The sequence below is a fragment of the Polistes fuscatus genome, unplaced genomic scaffold, assembly GCF_010416935.1.
Source record: "Polistes fuscatus isolate 324 unplaced genomic scaffold, CU_Pfus_HIC Scaffold13, whole genome shotgun sequence".
NCBI lineage: Eukaryota > Metazoa > Arthropoda > Insecta > Hymenoptera > Vespidae > Polistes > Polistes fuscatus.
In genome coordinates this window covers 4,971,528-4,989,013 of record NW_025113031.1, presented here as the reverse complement: position 1 = coordinate 4,989,013, position 17,486 = coordinate 4,971,528, and the positions used below count along the sequence as shown (strand labels likewise).

Genomic DNA, 17,486 nt, shown 5'->3' with positions numbered 1-17,486 from the left:
GTAAAGTTAATGAAGAAAATAAGCCGAAGAGAAGTAGGCGAAAGCAAGAAGGTCGAGCTTAAGGAGGCGCCGAAAGTAAGAAAATCACGAGGGCATGCAAGGTGGAAGGTGGGTGGGTGTTAGGTGGGTGTAGTAACCACCTAGCCACCTGGTGGTGGCAGGACAGCGCGAATAACTGTTGCCCGTAGGAGCGCGACGACGCGGCATCGCGCCAGAAAGCTCTACTCGGGCACGACCCACGACCCCCCGCATTTTCCGAGCAGTGTTCTGGCATAGGCCGCGGCACTAGGCCGACGCAGCCCATCGCCAATGAGTGCATGTCTGGGGCGGAGCATGCCTGACATGAGAGAGAACGAGAGACAGAGAGAAAAAGAGAGAATTAGAGGGAGGAGCGAGAGAGAGAGACAGACAGAGAGAGAAAGACCCAAGTAAGTACAAACGACAAAGGGGTACCTTCGCTAAGTGCGGTTGCGATTTCGACCTACTCGCTATTCGAGACTATTTCCTCACTTTCTACACATGTTTTTCTTACCAAACAAACATTTTTCTTTTATTTAGAGAAAATTCTTTTTTACTTTTTTTATTTTATTATTACTTTTCTTTTCTTCAACAACTTTCTTTACTTTTCGATGTTCGAAACTTATAGATAATAATTTAGTCTAATTGATTTTGTTAGAGTTAAGGTTTTGCTTACAGCAGATTGTGTTTTTCTTTCTGAAATAACAATTAAAATTGAGATCAAATTAATTGTATCGAAAATAAAATTATGAACACTTTTTTCTAATTAATTTTACAATGTTATATAATATTATGTTTGATTATCTTATTTCAGGAAAAAAAGAAAAGTAAAAAAGATAACTAGGTACAGATTATAGTTCAATAATAAAAAGAAAGATCAATGAGCAGAAAAGTAAGAGTGTGTTGGTGCTCATGACCATTAAACCATGTGACTGAATCAAAGTCATAGAGTTTGAAGACTATTGAAGAGTGGTAGTAGAAAGACGAGTAGTAAGGTGGGAGAGACGACGATGACGACGACGACGACGACGACGACGGACATAGACGTGACCCAGTTACACTATTGACCTGTTGACGACGCTTCGTAATAGACGGAGGATTGAAAGTGGCGACTGAGGGATGAAGAGAAAGCAGGTGCTGCTAAAGAGAGAAAGAGAGGGAGAGAGAGGAATGGTGATAAAAGGGAAATAAGGTATGAGAGAGATCGAGAGAGATGGCGACCGATAGTGGTGGTGATGCTTCGAGCGAGATGCACTTGACGCATCAAAGTACAAAGTGAGAATGAGAGGGAGATATATATATAGATAGATAGATAGATAGATAGATAGATAGATAGATGGAGAAAGAGAGAGAGAGAGACGGGAGAAAGAGAATGAGAGATTGCCGCATGCAGTTCCAGCGCGCGCAGCCTATCATCCTACCATGCGCGCGCGCGCACATACATGCGCCATGGCGTAGGAAGACCTTTCCTCTAACTGATATGAGCCAAGAATTAATTTCTTTACTTTCTTTTTTTCATCCACCTTTTCTTTCTCTAATTCCCATTACTCTGTTCCAAGAGACACATTTGTTTATTATCGACATCGACACGCGAAATCATTTTGACTCCGTCTAAAAAATTGCTTTTTCTTTCTTTCTTTTATATTAATTGTAGTCGATACTTAAAAATATTTGTCTAAATATGTGAATATGTCGCTTTAGCCTAACGTAGGATTCATATCGAGAAGATTAGCAATTACGTTTTTAATCTTGATCAAATGCGAGTTACTATCTTTTAATTTAGAGAATGTGTGCGGTGAAGGAAAGAAAATAACAAACAGAGAAAACGTAAGGTGAGAAAAATGTTGGCCGAAAGAAAGGTTCGGAGGGGGAGGGGATAAAACGACAAAGTAGTAGTCACATTGGGTGGATGGAAAGGAGAAGTGGGGGGACGAGATGATGGCGAATCGTCAGGGATATATGATAGAGAAGAAAATATTGAAAGAGTGACGACTAGAAAGAAGAAGAAGAAGTAGAAGTAGAAAAAGAGGAAGAAGTGGTGGAGAAGAAGAAGGAGAAGAAGAAGAGGACGGTAGGACTTCTCAATGGAGTAAGGGATAAAAAGCAAATACGTTTCACTCACTCGCGTTTTCCGTTAGCAAATTCAATCTCGTCGGGACTCCCTTTAACATTGTGCTCGTAATAGGGAGGATGAAGAAGGGCCAAAGGAGAGGTTGAAGAGCGAGGAGTGAAACACGAGAAAAAGAGAGAAAGAGAGAAAGGAAAAGTGTGCAAGGGGGCAGGTGTCGCCCGTATAACGACTTTATCACACCCTTGGAACCCACCCCTACCGTTATCCCGCATTCTCTCTCTCTATCCACCCCATCTCTTACTCTCTCTCTCTCTCTCTCTCTCTCTCTCATTCCACCAATTTTTCCTCTTCCTCGTCTTTCTCGCTTTCTCAAGCTTTTTCACTTTCTTAACTCAGCACAGCACAGCACAGCGCACTAACACTTCAGCGACGACTATTATCGACTTTGACCGAGCTCAGAGTCGGTTCACCTTTAAGCTAGCCAACTATAGTCAGTCCAGAGTTTGAGAGTGGATAATGCGATATCCACTCTTTAGCGGAAGATATCAATAAAATTGGACAGTTCAAAGTGCCTTTCGAAAGTCGGAAGATTTTTCGAATCTCGAGATACCCTGTGTTTTTATTTTCTCGATATATTTTTCTCAAGTAGAAACGTGAAGTTTTTAGTTTTCTTTTTCTTCTTTTCTTTTCGTACTTCTTTTTTCCTTCTGTTCCAAAGATTAATCACGAGGAATCAACGAAATAGAATTTACGCGATAATTAACGCGACCTCCTCTTTTACTTAAAAAAAAAAATAATTTTATCAGTACAAACTTTCAAGATTGCATTGTCTAATTACGACAAAAAGGGACGGACTGTCTCATTAAAAGTGCAGAAGGAGAAGTATTTCTTTCCTTTTTTCTTTTTCATGTAATTTAAAAAAGAAATTTTACCTCGATGCGTTCAATTAATAAAAATCTGTCAAGTTGGAGCTGGTCAAAATCCATGTAAAAAAAAAAAATGAGAGTAAGAATTTAAGAGGAAATATAGGAAGGTAGATAAGGTAAAAGAAAGAGAGGCAAAGACTAAGGGAAAAACAAGTGCAAAGAGGAGGAAAAAAGCAAAGGGAAGAGTCTTCAGTCGAACGGGCCACCAGGCTCGTTAAAACTTGCCTTATTAACATTTTTCATACACGGATGCCTCCCGGAATGTTGAGAAGTTTATTTAAGTGGGCAGACGAGAGTTGCCCCAACTTAAGCCTTGGATTCGGAACCAAGTTACGAAAGTTTGTGTATACCAGTGATTTTACGGATAATGAAATTATATCTATTACTAAATTAAGCTTATAATGATCCTTGTTATTGTACAATTTAATTTTACGAGCCTTTCACTATATTACGGTCATTAGTCGACATAATCGATCTCTCCGATCGTGACGATTGCTAGAAATTCAGATATTTGTTGTCTTTTTTCTTTTTTTTTATCTTGTTTAGAATCCCCCAACAAGAAAATGTGGTTTGTGACCAGAGGTTGGAATTTCTAAATCAAGAATTAGTGCGAGTCTTTGGTGTATTAAGCGAACCACCGCCTAACTTGAGCGTGTTAAACAAGTACGTCCATTAATCAGGCGAAACTCACAAGTAACTTGACCTATGGGACACTGATGCCATAGGACGGGTTTCCGACGGAGGTTGGAACAGTGTCTCCTTCGCTATCGTCTCCCTTCCCTTTCTCTTCTTACCCAGTATCACCTCATAGAGGGTCCATTTGTTATGCCCAGGTGACACTCAATTATGTTCCGCAAAAGGGTTGCGAGACTCTCGAGAAAGGCGGCAGTTAACTAGCACAGAAACTTTCCCCGAACAACATAGTCACGCACTTAACTAAGAGTTGCATAACCAAGAAAGAAAGTCAAGTACCAAATTGCCACAAGATCTACGATCTACTTTTTCATTTTAATGATACAATTTGGGAATTCATGATTCGTCGATTAATCTCATGAATGAGTTTGATTAAAATACTTGGAAGTTCCAACTAAAATAATTGTTTTTTATATTTACAATGTAAGATGTGCGATGGTTTAACATTAAATCGATATTGTTACGAATGGTTGAACTAAAAGATATTTCGAGTAGAAGAATTGAAGGCTAGTAAAATGAAAACTTTAGTAAAGTATTGGATTTGTACACTTCATCGAAAATACACCGGTAGAAAATTCTGATAGAGATATTTATCCTGATGTAAAACGGCTTGGCCGGATATCATTTTAGAGTCGTCTTCAATTACTACGTGAAATAAAATTACTCTTTGCTGAAAAAAGAAGAGAACCTATTGCTGATGAACGAGTGCACTGGAAGAAGAACGAATGATAGAGAGGAGATATAGTAAAAGAGAGAAAGAAAGAGAGAGAGAGAGTGATATGTACATACGCACACATATATAAAATAGAATAAGAGAGAGAAAGAGAGAGAGAGTGATATGTACATACACACTCATATATAAAATAGAACGAGAGAGAGAAAGAGAGAGAATTCGATGGAAAGAGGAGCGTCGAGTGGTTCCCAGAGCCAGTATTTGCTCGTTCGCGTTTAATATCGAAATCGTTGAATCATACACGGATGTAACGAAATGCTCGAATTATTTGTTAGAGTGACAAAACCGTGGGATGAGTATGTCGAGCAGTGAACCATTTTCACTGAACGCACATAGCGTTAACCACGGTTTATTCTCAATCATTACGCTTGTTGCCGTAGTCGTACTTTTTACATGACCGATTACATACAATTAAACGTGTGATTAGTTATTTAGAATTCAATAGGCATTCTCTGCCCAAATAGATCCTTTATCTTTTTTTTCTTATTTTACTCTCCCTAGTATACGAACTAATGAAGATCAAATTTACAATTTAATCAAAAATTAATCGTTGAATATACGACTGAAAAAAAAAACAAACACTTGGCGTTACGTAAAATGAAATTCCGGTATATTTCTTTTAGGTTCTTAGATAAAAGGCAATGTGAGAGGAAAATGAAATATATGAAACGTTCGTATTAGGTGTTTTCGATCGGAATGATACACGTATAACGAGCTCAAATGCTTCCGTGATTTGTTTCGCAAATTTGATAAATGTATATGAAGGCAAAGAGATGTAGAGCCGGATATAAATACATAAACGAGAATGTTTCGGTGAAGTAGTAGAAAGAGAGAGAGAGAAAGAGAGAGACTGGAAGAGGTATAGATGGGTAGTATTACGGGGAAAATATCCCGCTAACGGTTTGACGAGAGCCACGGGGTACGGGGCGTGGTGGTAGAAGGGGAGCGCTGCGCAGGATGGATGTAATTAAAGTGGTGACACGCTAGCCGTGGGGTATGTCTACCCCAATCCAAATCCTGCGAAACCCCCGAATCCCTGTCCCTCAAGATAATTCGGACACCGTGTAATCGATACGTCCTCCAGGCTGATGTACAGGCAATTTCAAAACGGATCATTCTCGGACTTGTTATTTGCTATCATTTTTGCATTACGATTTAAAAATCCATTCCACGTATTCTTTAACTCTACTTTTTAATGAGAACGTAGTCTATTAATTTTATTTGTGTTCCGCCTGGTGTCAAGCCTAACGATAGTAAAATCAGAACATGACTAACATCAGACTTCAAGTTTAATATTTAAAAGAAAACACTCAATCACCCATTCGTAAACGTGTTTTATTCTACATCGATCCAGTTCTATAGTCTACGTATGTGTCAAAAGTCACTTCCCTGTAAGTGGTCGAAGCTAGGAAACTCGTAAATACTACGGACGGTTGACTAATACAATGACAGTTTCAGATTACGGTATTAGAAGTTTCGTAGATAGGTGGAAAGTACTGCCTCAAAGTTAGATCTCGTAGGTCATCTTACCGCAAAAGCCATATCTACCAGCTTTCACTACACTATATACAAACTTTGAAAGGGGAACATTCGATGTACACTCGATCATAATGGACATAATAAGATTTTGTGAATCGGAAACGCGAATAACGCAGATAACCCAAATTGAATTTTTTTCGATTACAATTATACGCGCATATGCACAAGTTTGATTTCAGGAAATATACATTTTATCAAAGTCAAAATTACTATTTATTTATAACAATTTAATATTGTCGAAACGGATTCTTTTTTTTATAAAGTAGACTAGTGTCCATGTCAATTGTTAATAAACCACTTTGATGTGTTACGTATCGTATTTTCTCTTAGGTTAAAGCTGAGTCCGTGAAATAAACCGCTTGAACTTTATGATTAATGAGCAATCGTGGTTGTAGATTTTGAAATTACCAGAACGCAAACTTCCACGTTTGAAATACCGTTTTGAAATTAGAATATCCACGTAATTTTATCGTTTCGTGTCATAAACGAGAGAGCTGCTTCACCCTTATGCTTGTACGCAAAGATAGGTTGTATGGACAGCAGCACCTACCACCACAAGTGGACCCCCTTCAAAATCCCACCCTTCCACTTTACAGCGTCAATTTACTGTTTTTACCTCTCATGTTTCGAAACTGCTTATTTCTACACTCGTTCTAGTTATATATTTAATAATATTCTGTTTTCTACAATCACTTACTTGTTTACCATTATCAAATCGTCTTTTACTTTATCTTTTCGTTATCCTAATTATAGATAAATTTAAATCAAAATCCATCCATAACAATCATTTACACAACAATTGTTCCCTCAAGTACAAATCGTATTAGTAATTTGCGTACGATGGAAGGGAGAAATGTAGGCACGAGGCGTGGAGAAAAGGTTGAATTTAAGCCTATCAACGAAATAAATCGATTATCGACGAACACCACACGTTAAACCGCAAGGATTCTCTGTGATTACTGTCGGGCCATCTGTTAAAATCGGTTACATCTATCACAATATGATTTATGCAAATATTCATACACTATGTTGGGTTAACGTTTACAACAAAGAGTTTTTTTCTTTTAAAATGTTATGAAAAATGAACGTTAGTTTTGCAAAAACATTTCGAACGAGTAATTAATGTACAATTTATTTTCTTTTTTTTTTTTTTATTTGCTAAGACGACGATAAAGAGAATTCTCTCGATAAACACGAAAACAAAATAAAAGGTGAGAAGGGATTGGCACAGTAGACAGTTTAAGTAGAAAATGTTCTTTTTGCCGTTTAATTCGTTTCCTTGACTTATACGAATTAATTTCGAAGAGGGAACGATTTAGCAGCTATGATATCTTCCGACAACACTCCTGGGCTTCGCGAATCCATCGAAGCTCCCTGGTGCACAGATTAATGACACTAATCTTTTAAGCTTCAACGCTAACTGCGAGATCTCGCCATTACTTTGATCGATATTATATTTTTAAGGACAACGTGAGGTACGACAAAGTTGGAGGAAAGTTGAAACGACATTCGTGAGATTTAGTTTAATAGCGCGCACTTAATAAAAAAGAAAGCTCAACGATTTAAAGTTAATTTATAAAACAACAAAAACAAATATTATAGGTCCGAAAACATCAATGGAAAAAGAAAAATGCGTTTGTAAAAAAAGTCGATCAATTAAGATATTTAAGGAAAGAAAAAAAACAACTAAGGGGAAAGATGCAAAGATGAGATGTTAATCAAACCTTGGTAGCTTATTAATACTTTGATTAACGCGTGTCGCAATCGCAATCCTCTGGCAAAGTACCTCAACTGCGAACTCGACTAGAAAACGATCAAAGTTGTGCGATGTGCCCCATCACTTCATCCTCTTCCGTTCTTGAAGTCTTCTTAATGAGGAAGACCAATGTTCAATTTTAATGGACTAATTACGCTTCAAGTACCTAAAGTAGTTTCGTGTGAAATTCTGATCATGACAGGTGGTCGGATCACCGGGTGCATAATCACTATTACATCCGTCCGTGATAACTTTATTTTGACAAATCGAAGAAATTATAATTGTCTACGATACATTCCTATAATATATATTAACTAATCTAAGTGTTTTAAACTCTCATTTGGATTATTTTCAGAGGTAATACACTTCAATATCAACTTTACTTTTTATGTACTATTGTATGGTGTTGTAAATATGTAAATCTGCCATTAACTCAAAACTGAATTTTCGATACACTAGATGAGTTATATTTTTCAGCATCGCACATGTTAAATATATAAATGCATACGAATATATGACGCTTTAAATGATTCAACATTTATTAGTTATTTGCAGCAATGCGAAACTTTCAGGAACTCGAGCTACATCGACTGATCATTCATCGAGTCTTTTTGAGGCGTGTAGTGACCGCGAGAACGGAATGTTTTAGCCGAAAATGTGCACACGTATCAGGGGATAGGTGTACAAGGTATGGTGCATACAAGCACCGCGTTTCATTTTACGCAACACGGCACGCTCATTGAATTTACGGTTCACCGTAGCAACTCATGCGCTTCTCATCTCCCTCTATCCCTTTCCCACTCTCTCTTTCTCTCTCCATCTCTTGCTCTCTGTTTCTCATAGTTTAGGAAGGGTGAGGGGTCCTGTTAATTATAATTCCACGTCGATAATGAGGATAAGCGGCTTATAGCGAGTACACGGCGAATTCGACAGGATCAGACACACATACAGGAAAGCTTTAATCGTCTTTGAAGAACCAAGAACGAGAAGTATTACCGATAATTACAAATTTTCGTAATGCTAGTAGCAGTCCCTGTATGAAAGTATGTAGCTCTTCCTCCTCCCCTTATCCCACTTCTCCCACTAACAACTAGATATTCATAAAATTTCTTCTTTTCCATACGAATACATACGATTATCAAGAGCATTTGGTTGCTTTTGTGGATTTACATCGGTTTTAATACGTTTTCGAAATTAGATTTCGAATGTAAAGAAGTTTATAGACGTTCGCTCGGATTGCAATTATTTGATTGAATACATTACCGAGATGATTTTATTTATTACATATCATTTTTCTTGCTTCAATCTTTCAAAAAAGATCCAACGATAACGGACGGTCTGTCTAATCTACATAAACAATTTGAAGCAAGAAGAAATAAGCTCGACGATGCTTTCTTTTCGCGTTATTTGTTATTTCGAAATTCGTCCCGACCGCGAACGGTGGGATGTCTCTGGTACGCGTAGTTTTTATCACTCTCTAATTAACGGCACCGTACATGGCGTTTTATGGTGCACGCTCGGCTCATTGTTCTTTGTATAAGAGTAGACAGGGAAGAAATTAGAGGGTAGAAGTGTAGTAAAGCGGGCGAGACGAGTAGGAGGTTGGAAGAAGGTGTAGAAGAGGCTAAGTTCGCAAACTAGAGTAACAAGAGAGGGTAGATAAGAACTTAAGGAGGTAGAAGAAAGCACTCGTGCCGAAGGTGGAGGGCTTCTGGTGGAGGTGATGGTGGTGGTGGTGGTGGGGAAATAGCGAGGAGTAACGGTGTAAGGAAAGGAAAGGAAGACCAAACCGACCAGAAATTTATATGGGGTTATTAATTACTTCTTGAGAAATAATTATAATCCTAGCGCGACTTCCACTATCAACTAGCGATTATTTATAACAGCTAAGGCATTATGTATGTGTACGTATTTGGAATACCTTTCTTTGATGGAAAGTTAATATTAAAGCATAGGATTTAATCTTTGTTCTGTTTCGTAGAAACGATAGACTCTTTCTTCTGCCCTTCGCCTCGAAGAAAGCAACGAGCTACGACGAAAGGGACTTCTCCTCTTCGGTGAGCGGCTATCGCTTTAATTCGCCGTTTGAACGATTTCAAGCGTAGCGTCGCAAATGGCGAGCAATTTGCCAGAACTAATGGTAATGACGATCGCGTCTTTGACAATTTTTTTTCTTCTTCTTTTAGCACTCTTGTTTCCTTTTCTCTTTTTGCCTTCTTCCAACATCTCCGAAGTGCTTTGATCGAATTCACTCTCTCTCTCTCTCTTTCTGGTGCCGATAGGGCAGGCAGTGGGCATCCATTAAAGAAGTTTAAGCTATTCAAGCGAATGACGATGAAATTGCGCGGGTATCCACTCTGTCGTTCAGGCAGCGTTTAATGGTTAATGGAGTTCCAAATCAAATTATTGGTAATGAGTAAAGTTGCCGAGGGCGCCGCAGAGCGCGCACGCTAGTGAAGCGAATACCGCCTGTAAATTATATAAAGTACGGGGCACTTGCAACGTGTCTTTCGCGAAATTTGTCCCGCAAGTATGCCAGCTGTTCGGAACTTTGGAACAACTCAACCGAGGAGAATACCTCCTTTCAGGAAGAAGTCGTTCGGACTCGATTTGACTTTCGTCATCCCCCATCTTCCTTCTTCTTTTTTCGTTTAAAAAGCATTACAAGTCGGACCAGTCATATTTTAAAGTCATGAATATTGAAAGTATACTGCTGATGATCGAGAGCTACAAAATGTCTATAATAATTAATCTATTTAAAGTAGATTATACATTTTCTTTTAGTTGTTTAAAAACGATAACATTTACTTGCAAAATATAGTTCATTTTTGTTCATTAACGAGTAGTCGTTCGTTATTGTTTTTTAAGACATTTTACAGAATTGAACCAATAGTATACCTCACTCATTTACATATTTTAAGAAAGTGTGTGCCATTCGCATAAATTCGAAAAGACGGTTAAACAATTAAATGACTCGATGCGCGACCAACCTAGTTGTTTATTATGACCCGTGCCGTCGGAAGTTAAATCGTAGAACAAGGGTTAAGAACCATCGTCTTTATTACATCCAGCTTTCTCGTTTTCTCAGAATGAATCATTCGAGAAATCTTCCAGGCTGTTGACCAAGTACGACAAGATGGAAGGAATGAGAAAGAGAATAAGCGAGAGAAATAGAAATAGAAAGATAGATAGATAGAGAAGTGGTTCCGTAATTTCGTGCGTGTTTGTGAGATTTCCAGGACACTGGTATACGACGCAGCAGATTCGCTACCAGGAATTGGCAATTAACGTTGTCACCGGCGTATAATCGTATCTCGAGAAGCGCGTAATTTATCGACTCAAACTCCTAATTGGCTGCGTTGTACGTCACGTCGTTAGGGGGGTTGCGCACAACTAATTCCTCCGGTCTAACTTCGACGCGACGCACTCGAGAGCTACCTATCTACCATACGTACCCAAACTGGTAGCTTCGACTGTGGTGCGAACGTATACTCCTTAGAGAGGCTAATCCTTCCTCCACTCGCCTCTTGCCTCCTATTTCTCCTAAACCGGTATATAAACGGCTTGAGCGAGCACAAACTTCCTGTATTGTCATTTCTAAACGAATTCATGATTCCTACATCGAAATGAAGAAATAAGTAAGCATTTTTATTAACCCTTTCAGTGCTATGGACATATTTACGTGTTTCTTTTCATAACTTTTTAGTTGCGTCTTGCATATTCGATCAATGTAGTTCACTTTAGTAAAAAAAAAGTATTAGTATAAAAAAAAATCAATCGGTTAATCGTATGAGCTTTTATTATAGTTGCATAAGATACTTGGCGGTCGTCTTATCAGACGTAGATTCGTGTTAACAGAGACATGAGACTGGTACGATGCGTAACCATCACCACCACCATCAACCACTCCTGTAAAGCAATCGCTTCATGTCTTTTTCATGAGGCAACGCTGTAATAGGTTCGACGTGAGACAAAAGTGGAAAGGAACGACGGCACGTTTACATCGACATTGTTTACCCCCACCGTTAGCCTTCTCTGTTCTCCTTCCTCTCTTCCAACTTAGTTCTTTCTCCCTCTTACTATCTCGTTCGAAGACGAAGAGGAACGATGCTTGTCGTAGCTGTGGAATAAAGTTCCACCGTTGTTTCTTCCGGGTGAGTACGCCGCGTCGTTAGAAAGACGTCCAACTGTCTGGAAGAAGACAACGACGAAGACGAAGACGACTGGAAGGAGAAGGAGGAGGAGGAGGAGGAGGAGGAGAAAAAGAAGCGGAAATAGGAGAGAAGAGCGATGACGAAGGAGAAGACGAAGAAAAAGAAAAGAGAAAGAAGAGAAAAGAAGAGTAAAGAAAAGAAAAGAGATGAGAAGGAGGAGGAGGAGGAGGACGATGGTATGCAGTATTCGTGCTTGATGTCGTGGGGATCGTGCTTACGAGTCTTCAACCGCGTTTTGATCAGTCCAAAGAAGAAAGCAGGACAACGAGAGTCGAAAGCATGGCGAGGTGAGGTAAGGTGAATCGAGGTGAAGCTGTGGAGCGAATCGCCATGGCAACGGCTTCGCCACGGATTCCATTTACCTATCGCTATGGAAACGTGAGGGAAGGGGCGGGGAGGGCGTTTAGAGCTATAGAACGAACGAGCGAGAGAGCGAGAAGAGGGAAGGGAGGGAAAAGCATTGAAGGGAAAGAGAGAGAGAGAGAGTGAGGAGGTGGAGGAGGAAAATCTGGACGAGAACGAGAGATAGAGAGACTGATGGTGGACGAAGAGGGTAGGAGAAGAGAGTGAGGGGTGGACAGGAGTGCCAAGGTAGGGGACGAAGTGGTCGTCAGAGACGATAACACACCAACAGATATATCGATCATCTATCTAGGCAGCTGTTATACACGTCATTCTATACCTTGGAGCCACCTCCTGGCATGTAGCTTTGCAAATCACGTATACATGTGTCCGCATCTTTTTATGTCTACTTCTTGCACACATCTTTTTGATGCTCCACGTCGCCGACTTTTGCAATTTACATTTAAAAAAAAAGCTATATATATAAAATAAAATGTAAATGAAAAGAAAGGATAGTAGTCCGATTTCAAACAAGGAACTGACGAAAATGAAAGACACAATTATATGTCCTTCGGAAAAGAGGAGAGTCCCAAAGTACAGCTTACCGGTCTCTAATTTTCAATGTTATTTCAGAGAATAAAGTGGAAAGCAATTAGATGCGAGGACGCGCATTACCATCGCTAATTTTAAACCTGTCCTAAGCGGCTCCCACGATAGTCCCTACGAGTTCCTGTCATCCCGTGCGAACGTGACCTCTTGTGATGTGCCTTCGCATTAATCGTCGCTAAATTATCTAAGGTTCGAGTTTGTTAAATGTAAGTATTTGTTCCAATATCATAGTGTACCGAGCAATTAACATTACTGATAATATTTCTAAACAGGAGGAAGAATTTCAAGTATATCTAACTGATGGAATTCGAGCTATAATATTTACAATCGATTATTATTATAATTAATGACAACAAAGGGACGCGCAATATGATATTAACGAAACTTTTAATTATTTAAACAATACACACTTGATCGAAAAAAAAATACAAAATATACCATAAGGATTGAACGTCACGGAACAATGAATTTACATAGCTACGACGTACACTCCCGAGAGCTAAGACTGACAATGTCAATAACGGTTTTAGGATCAATTGAACGATCATTTATCTACTATCGGCTGACATTTATAGCTGACCTAGCATGCACGTGACATGGACACAATGCATGTAGAATATGAGCATTTTCCTGATGCAATTGGAACGTTTCTCACGTTACAACCTTGTCACGTTGGTCACGTTTATGTGGTCGATGCATTACGTGCTGCAATATATTTCATATTTTGTTATTGTTAACAGAGCTATCTATGATAACAATTGACATAACATCGATTCTATAATAACTTGTATCATTCTTTTCATTTACCTTACAACCTGTTCATTTATGGGCATACGTTAATGTACGAGAATACGATTAGTTTTATTTTAGCAATTGTTGTCGCGAATATAATTTACAAAGTAATTGCAGTAGGTAGCAAGCAAGGTAAAAAATCAAATTTCGATCGGGATGTATTTGAAATGCAAGTCTGTGCCAATATACAACGATCTTCCTAGCATTTTCTATTGAGCTAATACTTTGTTCCCTTTTACTTTCACGGTACGAATGGAACCAGGTCCATGCGGAGACTTAAGCGGATTGCGATGGAATTGAAGTTGGTCCAGCTCAATGCTTTGAACTTGCCAAAAACGAATGAGAGAAAGAGAAAGAGAGAAAACGAAGAGAAGAGAAGAGAAGAGAAAGAGAAAGAGAGACTGTGCCTACGAATTATATCGGACTGACTGCTCTACCCTTTTGGTGAACCTTTTAACCCTTTAATTGCTATCGTCGCCATTCGTCGTCGACGGCCATGGTGAACCTCTTCAAAGTAAACCACGCGATCACCGTCGACGAAACGATTTCACACGCACCGATTAATTGCTACGATGCCGAGAATAGAATCAAAAAAAAAAAATAAAATAAAAAGGAAGAAAAAAAATGGAGACACAAAAGAATTACTTTGAGTATCAGAGATTCGTCAAGCAGTAACTATCACTTCTATGGACGTTATACTTCAATGAAAAAACTTTGATCACGTTATTTCAATCGATATTCTTACTAATTGGAAATCGTCCATTTTATTCATTAAATCGTTCGCGCGGGTAATGATCACTTTAGTAAATTACATGCACTCGCAAATGGTCGGAAAAACGCATTTCAATCGCCGTTAAAATTTTGACTTTGTTTTCTTGCGTTTGGCAAGCAAACAGAAACAATGGGAAGATGGAACAACAGAAAGCGTAATTAATTACTATTTCACACGTTCCTAAATTTAATGCGATCGTCGGTCTGCGGTCTTCCTTTCTCTACTTACGTCCGGTTAAATCGTAATTACTCAGAGAGCCTCTAGCAGATTGGTCAGCAAAGGTTGGTGAAAAGGGCTGGTTGACAAGAGCCCGCTTAGCGATAAGATAAGAGATTGCCAACACTTGTAGCATTTGTGTGAGATCGTTAAGAAATTACTTTCAGGATAACACAGTAAATGTAAATGCAATCCTTGTAAAACAGAATCCTATCTGTATTTTCTGCATTTAGATTGAAGAGAAATATTTTAATTGAAAAAAGGTTTATTTTTCTTTGCATAACGTGTTTAATCAAAAACCAGCCATTTTGATTTGTTTGATTAGTTCCAGTGATATAGATTGTGCGTTCGGCCAAATCAACTAATGAGAATAATAGTGGAAAGAAGAATAAAAAGTTTGCAAGTTCTTTTTTCATTTGAAAAATCTTCCATCCTTCTCCGGTTACTCGCTTTACCCTACAAGCAATTTTTCCATCCTCAATTCATTGCCCACTCTGCACTTTTCATCATGAAAGGGAAAAGAACGAAACTGGAAAGCGGAGAAAGTGGAAGGGGGAAGAAGAGGAGAAGAGCGCGAACGAGAAAAAGCGTGAGAGAATGGAAGAAGGAAAGCGGTCCCTTTTTATAATTGCAAAGCGTTCATCGTTCCAGCAAGGACTTTTGAAGCGTGAGATCAAGGCAATCGGATGGGGAGAATAAATGCGAATAAATCTCTCGCTGTCCATGACACTGAGGGATGCTTTATCTTTCACGGGGTAAATGTTCCGAAGAGAGAAATGTTAATAGTGTACAGTGGCACTAAGATAAGTCAAACCAACAAAAAAAATCCACTTCTACCTCGCGCAATTAAAAGGCTTTTAAGCGATACACTTTACATGAGTACATCAAGCTTGTTAGGAGATTTTGTTTTTCAACTAACAATTATTAAGTTCTTACAATTTTATTGATCTCGCTTTATCTACTTACAATTTGTTGATTGATTAATATTTTAATTGTTTATTGATTGTACGTTTTCTCTTCTAACTCATAGTGCTACCCCCATCGAATAAATGAACTACCATCTCGTTAACGTTAGTGTACGCAGATGTCTACAACCCCTTGGAGATTCGAAAATGATTAAATCTCGAGCAACTCGACCGAAGGTAACATTTGTCACGCGAACGGAAGTTTTGGTCATCGTTAACCGGCGAACATTCAGGAAGAGTAACCCTCCGTAGCCCGATAGGCGGCAGCATTTCTGAGAATGGTAAGGGCGCGACTATGACCACGGTTGCTTTCAATGGTACATGATGTGGCGCCACCCCTTAGAAAAGCTCTGAACCCACTTTTACGGAGACTGCAAAACTCATGTTAAAGCGCCACCAAAAGGTAGGACTGTTTCGTTTTTAAATCTTATCATTAATAACAAATTGCAACAATACTTTTATCTCGCATTTAGGTAAAAAGTGAACAATATTTTTTCTTTTCTTTTCAAAAATATGTTTGCCAAAATCATTAGGTTCATTTTACTTTTACCATACATCAAAATCGTTCGATAAACATTTACTACAACCAGTAATCATTCATTAACAAAATTCGTTTGCAAATAGTAAAATAATGGTAAGCAGAGTTTCCAAAGTTAACATCTTTGTCGACGGAGATTCGAAACCAAAGGAAAATGTTTGCTGGTTCAAGGACACGAGCGACGTCCAACCGAGGCGAGTATCCTTGAAACAACCCTTTCGTTGTTAGATAGCTTTTCCTAGAGAGGGCGACACGTGTCTCGCAGTTAGACCGATCGATCGGGGAGATTACTTTTGCCAGCGCCGTGGTACTCCCTTTAAACTAAACCTAGGCATCTCATCCCTTCGACATTCACTATTACGAATGCTTTTAAATGGTTTTACAGCCTGTCGCGTCAAAGCGCCATTCAAACAGACCAACCTAACGCGCAATGATTTTACGATCGGTACCGGCTGAAAATGTTAATAACACCTAAACCATAAGCAAGAATTTTCATTTCGCGTCTATACGAACTAATTCCAAACTTAACGCACTTTCTCTCTCATATATTTTCTCTGATCACTCGTAGATTCACATTAACGCGCATGCTCTATTAAACCACTATTGTATGTACTCGAATAAAATTATGAGATTAGCGAGCCAAGAACGAGCTTATTGCTAGATCAAAATAATTTCGGATTAGTCGGGTGAACCGCGTTCGGCGAGAAATTCTGGAACTTGTTCAACAACTAATTTAAGCTTTATTATAGGTATAAGAAAAAAATACAGCCTTAGTAATAAAATATAATAATAGTTAGACAAATTAAATTTTGATTGTAATCAATTCTTGAATATTATTGATCATTTTTTAATACTACTAGCTAATATCGAAATATACCAATGCATTTGGTCAAAGGATATGATTTTATTGACGTTGTTTCATCCAACAAAGAACGTTATTCGTCACGTTTGACGCAAGTTAAGGTCAGTCGTAAAATGTAGATGACGATAACGTTACCTACCCTGACGTAACCCTTTTCCCTTGGTTTCTCCCTTCTCCTTTAACTCTCGCTTTCCCTCTTTCCCTCTCTCTCTCGCGTCATTTCTCGTTACCAGTACACTTCTTCGGCTTATATCCGTAGTAACGACGGATACGCCAACGCCTAAGTGTCGTTTACGTTTACGATCGTGAACGAAAAGGAGAGATATCGAGCGAGAAAGAAAATGAATCTGAAAAGTGCACCGGGAGGAGCACTGGCTATCGCTTGACCCTTTCATTTTACCCTCTTCCTCTTTCCTATCGCTTTTTCCCTCTTTCTAGGT

At 38.8% G+C, this 17,486-nt stretch overlaps 1 protein-coding gene and 1 long non-coding RNA gene across 5 annotated transcripts in view; one reads left to right on the top strand and one right to left on the bottom strand.

The window, feature by feature from the left end:
• Positions 1 to 17,486, bottom strand: part of LOC122514038 (CUGBP Elav-like family member 4) — a 486,258-nt gene that overhangs the window by 274,808 nt on the left and 193,964 nt on the right. The window lies entirely within an intron of this gene.
• Positions 12,053 to 15,105, top strand: LOC122514039. 2 transcript variants are annotated; one of them, XR_006302923.1, is made up of 3 exons: positions 12,062 to 12,541; positions 12,926 to 13,107; positions 13,956 to 15,105. It is a non-coding gene; the product is annotated as an uncharacterized LOC122514039 (long non-coding RNA). The 2 variants fall into 2 exon arrangements; XR_006302922.1 differs by having other exon boundaries at positions 12,053 to 13,107.